This window comes from Microchirus variegatus, assembly GCF_963457635.1.
Source record: "Microchirus variegatus genome assembly, chromosome: 2".
NCBI classification, from domain to species: domain Eukaryota; kingdom Metazoa; phylum Chordata; class Actinopteri; order Pleuronectiformes; family Soleidae; genus Microchirus; species Microchirus variegatus.
The window spans coordinates 12,568,071-12,579,100 of record NC_139803.1 but is presented as its reverse complement, the minus strand read 5'-3'; the positions used below and the strand labels follow the sequence as shown (position 1 = coordinate 12,579,100).

General features: G+C 42.0%; 1 long non-coding RNA gene across 2 annotated transcripts in view; it reads left to right on the top strand.

The window, feature by feature from the left end:
• Nucleotides 1–720: 720 nt before the first annotated feature.
• The window catches only part of LOC310924246, a 44,060-nt gene continuing 33,750 nt past the window's right edge, over nucleotides 721–11,030 (top strand). For both annotated transcript variants that reach the window (XR_014592782.1, XR_014592783.1), the window contains exon 1: nucleotides 721–846. This is a non-coding gene — a long non-coding RNA (uncharacterized lncRNA). The remainder of the gene's footprint in view (nucleotides 847–11,030) is intronic.

The following is an 11,030-nucleotide window of genomic DNA, read 5'->3' as shown; positions in this document are numbered from 1 at the left end:
ACACACACACACACACATACACTGTCTGACCTGGGGGTCAAGGTGCAGTGACTATGAAGGTTGTCTAACTGGGCCTCTTGAAACTCTTGCCTTGCATTCCAGCGTCCAAAGGAGAGAGGAGGAGGAGGAGGAGGGGGGTTCTTGCAGCCAGGCTTATTACCAGAGAGTGAGACGGAGCGAAAGAGTGATAGAGAGTGAGAGAAAAGAAAGAGAGAGGGAGGGAGGGAGGGAGGGAGGGAGGGAGGAAAGTGTGGGTAGAAAGAAGCTGGAAGGTATTATGCACCATTTCCTTGCCTTCCTCGAGGCTCTCACTCGTTCCCTCCCATTCAGCCGGCAGAACCGCTCCGACAAAGTAAAGGAAACACTGAAAACTTGAACCTGCTTACCTCCAGCTGCCGAGGCCCTCTGGTCCCTGTGCATGTTTTTCTCTCCCTCCCTCTCTCTCCCTCCCTCTATTGCTCTCTCTCTCTCTAGCTCCCTCCCTCCCTCACCCTCTCCTGTTCGTCTCCCTTTCTTTCTCTGGCCAGTGTGTAAGAGGATCACTTTGTTTCCGTTGCCTTTTTTCGCGGTGCTGCAGACACACATTGAGGGGAGGAGTGGATTTGAGGAGAAACTGACGGGGTTGCACAGCTGCAACAGTCCCCTCCATCTCCTCACCAGGACTAATGCAAACCCCCCCTCTCTCTCCCTCCTTCTCTCTCTCTCTCTCTCTCTCTGTCGCACTCTTTGCTTCTGCCGATCGCAGGAGTGGGGGTGCCATATGGGAGCTTAGAAAAATGGAAGTGGATCGGAGATAGACAAGAGAGGAATCTTTCATTCTTGGGTCCGGTTGTCTGGATCTATATGGTAAGTGCTTTTCTCGTTCTCTTTGAGCACTTTTTGGAAGTTCTCTGTTCCCCAGGATTCCGTCACATGCCTGTTTTTTTTTTTCATCTGTGTGTTTAATTTCTATTAGATTTTGATTTATGTGCTCCCAACTTTTACTTCTTTAGATTTTTTTTTTTTACTCTTGGATTTGCGCATCTTCCACTTTCACTGCTACTTCCAGAGTTCATTGTTTATTGTTACAGTTAAGTTGCCGGTTGTAGTGATAAGAAGGGCTTTGTGCTGTTGAATTTTGTACATTTTTGTGGGTCAAGGTAGTGCGAGGAGTGGAGGCCGGCTGGGGGGAAGGGAATTTGGAGGGGTCAAAGAGAATGGCACTTGGCTCAGGCAGCACAATGGCTCAGAAAACTTTTTTTCACTGTGACACTGTCAGTGCAGAACTTGTGTCTGGAAAATTCCTCCCTGTGTCATCATTTATTCGGCTAATAATTGTGATCACTTTTTTTTCTGAACTTGGAATTTTCAAGTGTGGGTGTAGTGCAGCAAAGTTTCCACTTTAACCATCACTCCTCAGCTCATTATTTACCCCAAAAAATATGAAAAAATTGTAAGTCCACATTGCATCTTGTTGACTGAGCCTTGATCCGGATTGTATCAGCCCGGTTTACTTTACATCATGGAATCAGATGTTATGGATCAAGCTGGTAAAAGGAGGCCTGTTGCAGATTATTAGCTTTTGGCTCGTCGCCACGGAATTTTGAGACGGTTCACCGTCGATGCTGCTGCTCGTGTAAACTACCGCGTTACTGCAAGGTCACTGGATAACTTTTGTTGGATGATAAATGTAAGGAAATATCTTGAATCTATTCATTTTCATCCCACTGGATCGTTATCTTTGACTAGTTTGGCAAAGAAGATCACAACTGACCATATATTAACTGGAGATAAAACTAAGACAAAGAAAACAGTGTTTAAGTGAGCAGTCAACCTTGTTAAAAAAAACTGTGACAAAGAACAATATTATTTAAACATATTTTTTTATTATTCAATATTTTCAGAGGGACAAACAAGTTACAAACCAGATTTTCTTTGTTTTCACCCACTTTGAACTTGTGAAGTTGTGAGAAATGAGCAGAGTTAAGTGAGTGAAGTACTTTAAGGAAACTATATTGAACTTCACAGCTGTGATTTATGGCTCTCACCTTGATGGTTCATTGGCAGTTTAGGGTCTTGACCTCACGCTCCCTCGTTTCTTCGAGGAAAACCAGAACCCGTCGCTCTGACTTAGTTACCCCTGTGCCTCCCTCGCTCCCTCTGTTCATTACACTTCTCGGTAACATGGGAATGAAGTGTCTCGACTGGCATTATTGGACTTCTTCCCTCGCGTGCATGGATGTGTTTTTGGTGTCTGCTCAGCACAATGTCTGTTGAACTGATTATGAGGAGAAGCCTGGCTCAATTTCCGTCACTTACTACAGCTCTTTTATTAATGTACACAAGCCGTGTCGACTGTAGAATCTAGTTCTCTATTTTGGGAATGTGGGTCACACTGTAATGAAGCAGCCGAACGGCGCACACCTTAATGAGGACTCGTAAAAAGTTACTGTCAAAAAGTTGTACTGTGGACGCAAGTGGCTTCGATTTCAGCTGCCATCGAATGGAGCTGCTTTTCGAAATATGAGTTGTCCTCTCAGCAGTGGGAGCGAGGAGGATGAAATCCTCAGTGACTCAACATCCTTTTCACGGCTTTTCTCGTATGGATTCAGCAACTTTACAAATGTTTAAATCATAATAGAATTAGTTTTAACTAATTTTGATCACTGGAAGTACTGGCATGGAACGTCAACAATTAAATCACAGCCAATGTGAAAAGGATTAATTATTTAGCCCATGATGTCCCACCACAAACTATATTAGGCTTAGATAAAGGTTCTGAAAACATGGATAGACTAGGTAGTTAAGAGCTGTAATGGTTTGTGGGTCACTGTTATGTGATAAGGTTTATCCTTCCCTTAAGGAGCTTGGATTATTTGAATCGGTGTATTTTGTGTTTCTATTATTAGTGTTGATGTGCAGATGATTGAAGGTGTTTTTGTCATCTTTTGTGGGTAAGGTGGAGACACATTGTCAGATAACCTACCTGACCTCCGCTGCCAATTTTAGCCCACTTATTGTTACCAGGCAGTGAAAGGGAAAGCTTCACTTAGTAGAAGTGGTTTATTAGTTGTTAGCCTGATGCTGCAGTGTCACTGACGGAGGTGCCAGTTAGGATGGAAACGGATAAACACAAAGCACAAAGTGCCAGGAAACAGAAGGTGCTTTTCCTTTCTGACACTTTGCCATGAGACAAGTTGGATGATTCACCTGTTGGCAATCCCCACTAAGGAATAGTGCCACAGCATAATTGATGTCATGTTTACCACAATTTTAATAGAGATTTTTACCACTACCATACCCAACACTGGAAACAGGTATGTAAATTGGGACACTTAAGAGCTGTTTAAAGTGGTTTAATTCCCCACACCTGTTCTCCATCTCAAAAAACACCTGCTTTACTGTTTTCACTTTTGCCTCACATCATCAGAGCAAAAGAAGCAGTCTCTATAATATACATGCACAGGTCATTTAAAAGATCAATGGGTCATCCGTCTCTGTAAATTGAGTTTTGTTTACTTCAATGATGACCACAATGCAAGTTACATAATCTGAGTATTGCCTTACTCGGGTTATGATCAAATTACCAGAGTGCATGTAAATTCAATGAGGAACAGGCCTGTTTGCATCCCCTCTTCTGTGTACAACGCCCTCTTTAGCACATGTAAGGACCATTTTGTGGAACAACCCCTCGTGTACCATTTTCATATCCATGTAATGATAGCATTACTTGGTGCTTTTACCCTTTTTCAACCATGAAAACTGAGGATTTGTCTAATTGCAGCCATTATCTCCCTCCATATTTGTGATGCTTAAGCTTATACTTTTTCACATCTGTGAGTATGCAAGGTCACTCTAAAGGATGTTTAAGGGGCAATATAAATATTTTCTGTCCACTGTAAAAGACTACTTAAAGAACACAGGTACTTACTCCTCAGAACTAGTGTCATGATTCCCCACCCCTGCATAAATAACATAGTAGATACTGGATGAGTGCTATTCTCAGCAATGTTTTGGATACATTTGTTCCTTTTTGTGCCATAAATTTTTCATTATTTCATTTTCTCCAGAAACCTCGCCCTGTTGGCTCAGGCAATAACAGTGAAAGTAATCCTAAAAGGGGATCAATTCAAACATGGATGGTGTCATCTTTCTATCGCCATTACACCGTGCCATTAGTTGTCCAGTTGTGTCTCTCATTTAGACTCTCCATACTGGTTGTGGTGGTTAGTGGTGAAAAGTTGCATGATTTCCTGGTTTGTCATCACTTTTCAAGCTATTTCCATGCAGCTTTATGAGCTACGAGTGCCTTGTTTTGTCAGCTGGATGGTGTCCTACTCCTGTTAGGTATTCCAGGGCATTTTAAATCCAAAGTGTTGTCTATATCAGATGTGATAAGGTGGTCCAAGGAATATTTTGCTGACTAATGCGGGCATGCTAAATGACTCTAAGGCCAACGTTGCTCTGGAAACAATTATGTGTGGTGTTGTCAGAGTAACTGCAGCTGTTTTTGTGTTCAGATGTTCATATCCCTGAAAGCCCATACAACAGCTGCCTGATTGACTACATCTTGTCTCAGCACCTCTGTCTCCTTCAGTGCTCGGGCACATTCCGCATGAGTGGCACACTCATTACTTCCTTTAGAAAGACCTCTTCGATGCGTTTATCAAGATTGGATGGTTGCTCCTTCATTATGCTGACGGCATCCCGCACTGTGCTGAGTGCGCAGTTCACAAGCGGGAGGTCCAGCTCTAACTTGGAAGGTTCTGCTCGGTAAACTTTCAACGGGTTTTTCAGCAGTGGGAATGTATTTATTAAGCATTCATTCTGGCGTCAAATGACTCAGCAGAGCATCCAGGTTTTTGTTGGCTGATCTGGATAAGTAACAACTTAGGACAGCAATAAATATATTTTGTTTTCGTCATTTGAATCATCTAAATGGTTGATTTTAAACAGAGACTAAAGTAAATTGTCAGGCACAGGTGATGCAGGGATGATACATGTTTAAAAACCCTGCGTATACACATTCATTTTAGTGTAAAAGAGTATTTTGTGTCATTATCCTCCTTTCTATAGTCTATTCTGCCATTCTGTTCACAGGAAAAGGAACAAAGAGATACCTAAGTGATTGAAATTTTAGCGTACAACCATCAAAGAAATACAGACACGAGCTTGACAATATTTTTTACCCTGTCGCCAGCACAGAACTCTCCACTTGTCCAACACACACACACACTCAATCTGTGCTCCTGTTTTGTTTTATGTGCCATGCTGAAAAGCGATTCGGATTCTTTCCCGTTGACTCGTTAACACATCGACGGGCTTCTGTGGCCGGAGCATTCCAGCTCGAGTGCTGTCGCTCACTCCACCAGCACAGTATCCTCTTTGTAGAATGGGAGGATTCTGCACGGACGCCACATAATATGCAACCTCTGCATAAATTGCCCATGGCCTCTCACTTGAAATCTTTCACTGAGAAACACTGAGCTGTCAGATGTCGACAGATATTCTTAATAAACAAAGACTTAAATTTACCATATTTATCTCGATGTTTACAAAGAGTTGATTTATTTTGACTTAAACCAGGAATTCTAAACTCGTGTGGCAGAAGTCCAAGAGGGAACACTTGAGGGCAGACTGGCAGCTCGACACAAATAATATTAGATCTATTTTGTCCAACCTGTTCCCAGAATCATTCAATTTTTCTAGGGAAAGACAATGAAATGGAGAACCTTCTTCTCATTTTAAACACTGAATTGAGTGTTGATAGTCTGAGTTTGTGTTTCTTTACCTTGCAGAGATGTCCACCTCCAAATCACCAGATCAAGCCAAATCCATATATCAGTGAAACTCATTGACAGTTTGCTAATATATACTGTAAGACCAGACCAATATATATAACATCAGTCACATCCATGACCTTGTTAATGCCTTTATCTGCCCAGAATGTAAAACCATAGTCAACTCTACCTAGAGAGAATTGGCAGTTTCCCTCAAATAGGGATGCCCAAATTTAAATGCGCTTATATATTATTTTATATTTTTTGCCATATTTCTGTAGTATTTTTGACAAATGGGTTATGGGTACCTTAACAAGTTCTAGTTCTTTTTTTTGTTTTTTAACAAATCATAGATGGAGCTTCAGAGGTAATGGGAGTGTAGAAGCATTTTCTCTTTGTTCCCAGGGTATTTGTGGGTTATCTGAGAATCAATAAATAGCTGCTGTTATCTGGGTGACCCAATATTACCAAAGAAAATGTGGCACTTGTAGTCCTCCTTTTTTCATATGGTAAGTAAAGTAATACAAGTCAAAGTCGTGGACGTTCTCTTTTTTTTATTTTATTTTTTTTATTTAGAGAATAAATTGGTTGGGAGCTATAATGGAATAGTTTGAAATAAATGTAAAAACATTGATCTTATTGATATTGATGTGGCCAATTAAGCAGATAGGAAGAGCCTTTTTATCGAGATTATCTTAGCATAAACAGATTTTAAAGGTTTTCTTTAAATTTTTAATCTGAGAGCCAAAGATGATGAGGAGAAAGTGTCTGTGAGACTCGGAAATGCAAGCAATGACATGATTGTGTGGGTCATTACCATGACTTTATTTTTATTTTTGATAACACCAGATGGGTGCAGGTTGTCATTCAACACTATGATGATGACAGATAGACGATACACAGGATTCGGATTCTTCAGTTTGTGAAATATTAATGACAGCTTTTATTTTATTATATTTAGTGGTGCATCGTTCGCTGTGAGAGATGTCCATTTTCAACATTTCAATTGTCTGTACAAGCACATAAATCAGGAAAGGATGTGGGTCTTTGAACGATTCAAAGCAATATTTAAAGATAATGATTGTGAAGACGGCTAATTTACAGCTTGCACTCACGTCCCCCACACACAAACACTCACACACACACACACACAAATAGCATTGAGTTCTACCACAAATGGCCCCAAGTGGGCCGGTTATAAAGTGGATGATGTCACGTCTGTGATGGAGACTGTGTGTCCCTTTACTAATGATCTATTTCTTATCCAGCTGTCCCCTCAGTGACACAAAATGGAGGGATAGACGGATGGAAAGAGCAAAAAAAGACAAAGACACAAACATTTTTTTCTCCATCCAATTTCGAGCTAGCTTTAGCTTCACCGTTATAATAATTCAAACGCTTAATTTCAGAAGGTGACCATTTTTTTTTCTCCATCGTTTCATTTGTTTTCGAGAAGCCAATTTTGGACAGACGCCCAGTTTCTCAGGTCAAGAGATCAAAAGCAATTTGTCTGCTCGTCTCTGAGCTGACAGGACCAGGGTCGTCCTCCTTGTCTGCGAGCAATGGCGGCGCAGGATGCCTTTGTGGAATCGGTTATATGCATATGTGTATGTGCCGGACGCAGTGTTTGCAGCCACATGGCGCTATAAACAGCACGGCTTCTCTAACCACCTCTGCCTCACGGTGGTCACAAAGATGTGTGAGATGAGTGGGGGGGGGGACTCCATAGTGAGCTCAGTGGCACACTGGGAAATGGCTTCCATACATTTAGTATTTCCTCTTTGAGGGCAGTCCAGTGTGTGCAGCGAGGTTGTCGCATCAAAGCTTTGCAGGAGGAGGGGTGGAGGCCCTGGATAATGCAGACACAATGGGCTAAGGCAAACATTAAGAGTGAGACAAAGGACACTCCACTCAGGTCACAGGGGGGCATCGCTTCCCATTATCTGGGGGAAGTGTTCTTAACTGGGGGGACTTTTTAAACCCATCAGCAAATTAGGGGCTGTGCTGACTGGCTGGTGTGCAACGGGGTCATGATCAAAGCCTTGAGAGTGCGTCTGTTTGGAGAGGAAGGCTGTAAAGCACAGGGACAGCAGTCACAACACGACACAACATGGGGCTGGGTTAGCGTGGAGCATGCTATCATGACCATGTTATCATTGTCGAAGCCAGGCTATTTACACATGGGAAGCGGCGTATAAGCTCTTTCTCATCTACATTAAAAAAAAACACCATATGTTAGAGGGTCAGCGGAGGGTTTCCGATGCCATATGCATCCACTTCTGCTTTCAAAGTTGCCAAAATCCAATCTCGGTGTTCACAATTACAATCAGGTTTTGAAGGAAAATCAGCGTGTGTTTGTCTGCTTTGTAAATAAATCAACAACGTATGTTTAGGTTCCCTTGGTATTTTTTTAAATATGAAAAATCTTCTTTTCGTTCTTCAAACTCATTTCGAACATGAAATGCCAATTTCATGAAGGTTAAACAACTATTAAAAGATTTGCAGTTTAATTTTCTGTTCAACTAATCCATCAGTCCAGTGCTTGTTTTACCTCTATAAACCGCCGCTGACCCTCCGATGTATAGGTGAGCTTTTAATGATTGTATTAGCTAAACAGCTTGTCAAGTTGTGCACTAATTTATTGCTTGAAAACAAGCTGCCAATTACATGGTAATTACACCCTCTTAAAGCTACTGCCTAACCACTAGACATTATGAACATTTATGTTGTTGCCTCTTAGTAAACAGGCAATTTACTTTAGGGTTGTTTAGTCATTGGGAAACAGTATAATCAAAAACAATTAGCTCCTTCTTGCATCAAAACACCAATAAAGAAGAAAAGCTAGGGAGGAAATCGAGGTAGGCAACGGAAACGAACCTCAGTTTTCGGAATCTTCCAAGAAGTAAAGGTCTATATATTCACGTGTGGTTGTCCGACTGTGTGTGCTTTTTTTGTATGAAACCCTATGCGTGTTTGTGTGACTGAAGGGCCATTATGGGACAGGCTTTTAAGGGAGATCTGGGAAGTGGAAACCTAATACTGCCTGACTGCTGCTCTTGTGTACATGAACCCCACAGCTGCTGGAGAAAGAGAGAGGGAGAGAAGGAGAGATGGAGGAATGAGGTAGAGAAAAGGGGAGGATGAAGGGGAGGAGGGGGGCGGAGGAGAGTGTGGTGCGCCCAGTAATTAGTTGTCTGGTTTTGTATTGACCAGTCTGGTGCTTAGACCTCAGGGACTGTTAAATTTGCTATTGAAACTGAAAGGATTATGCACCCAAAAGAAATTAAACGGGAGCAATGAATAGATTGTGGGCCACATGGTGCACTACTGTGTTTTTTTTCCCCCTTTATCTCCTCCTTCCACCAGGTTTCACTCTTCTTCAGATTGACATATTTTTGTTATAGGCAAATTGAAAAAATACACCCCAAGGTCATGACAGTTTTATGTCATCATAATCATACTAGAAATATATTTATTTGCTCTAACCTGTGGATAAAAGAGACGGAATCATTTCTGCTTTGTTAGATTTTAAAGAGTGCGATACTGCGAGGGTGTAATGAAATGGCGTTTGAATGTAGACGCGGTGATTGCAGACAAGGAATTGCTGTCTCCTGCCTGGGCCGCCCAGAGGGAAGGGAGATTTGTGTTCTGTTTACCCCTGCTAGTTATTACAGCGAGCGCAGTCAGGAGAGAACGTCCTCCACAGGCCTGCAGAGAGACGGTGTTCCCTTTACCACGGTCACAGTGTCATCCGTCTCCGTGATGTGTCCTCTCTTCCCTTTGTCACCGGTCTTTTAAGGAGTGGTGTAGGAACAGGACAAAAAAAATAATCAGCTTCAGAGTAAACCACAAGAATCCCTGTCGTAATTACTTGCAGCGTCGAAGTTAGGCCAGTGCTTCGGGGGGAAAGTTTTCCTTTAAAAAAAAAAAAAAAAGGTGGCTGCAGTTTGAAGGATCTCTTGCTTCACTGAGTTAACATTAGCCTCCATCTGCGCGGAGCATTTGAACCTGTTGAACTGCGAGCCTCGAGTGTATCGAGTGGATGATAGAGGGGTGATGTCATGTTCTCGCTCACTGTTTGTGTAGCTGGCAGAGGCCAGCATGCTGCTGGACAGGGTCGCACTCTGTGACTCAGTCAAGACCAGAACAGTCCAGTGGGATAACGTCCAACAACAAGGATAAAATCTCCTCTCTGTCTTTCTTTTTTTTAACCCACACAACTCCACAGTCCTCTTTCTGGTTTTTATTTTAGCCCTTGATTCTGTTTGACATGTTGACTTGGAGCAGTGTTTCATCTTTTTTAATCGGTTTGACTTTCCTGTGACTTTTTTAAAAATCTGGACAGGAGTGAGTGGTCTTTGTAGATAAAAAAAAAAAAAATCTGGGATATAGATCCACATTTGGGATTATTGCTGTGTAAATACAGGAGGCTCTGTGCACAGGTGGCCCGATCGTAACCACGCCAGAGTGAAGAATAAATCACTGCGGTAATATCGCAAAAAGAGCCATGGGCACTGAAACATAACAACAGAAGTTTTTCGCAGTTAGATAAAAACGTTCTGATTGGGCCCAGTGTTTATCAAAGGAGGCCTCACTGTGAAATGGTCCTGGCAAATATCACCTGTGTCTTTCAGTGGCTGACAAGGGGAGGCAAAATCTACGCTCCCTGATTGGCCCCTTTTTTAAATAAAAGCCTGAACATAGACATCAGTGTGTACCCCATCAGGGAGACCCTCACATTTGTGTACTGCAAGAGTTTGTCCTCAACAGGGGGAAAAGACGTTGTCCTGCCAGGGGAATTTACATTACTTGCGCACAGGGTGGGTGTAATTAAATTATTGCGTAATGTTGTTGTGAAATATCGGACTGTTGGCCGTTCCTCTGTGTCGTAGAGTGAGGGTTAGAGTTTGTTTGTGGTGTCTTGTTGTTTATGATGACTGCGCTGCAGCCAAAGTGCTGGCATTCAGTCACAGTGATTTGGGGGCTGTTTGTTTTACAAAGCGTATGCAAACAGAATATTTTACAGGCACATTACTTGTAATAAATGTGACGCGAAGCACATTTCCTTCAGTGGAAACTGCTCCTCACGTAAGAGTGGTTCTTCTTTTTTTTTTTTTTTTCTTTTTTTTAAGCAGTTGTATTAACATAACTGTGTGTGGTTGCGATCCACACATGGAACAACAACGAAAAATTCAGCTTAAGTGGGTTTTCTTATTATCACTAATGATTACAAAATGGATTTAATAGCTTGAGGGCAAAGATAACAAAAAA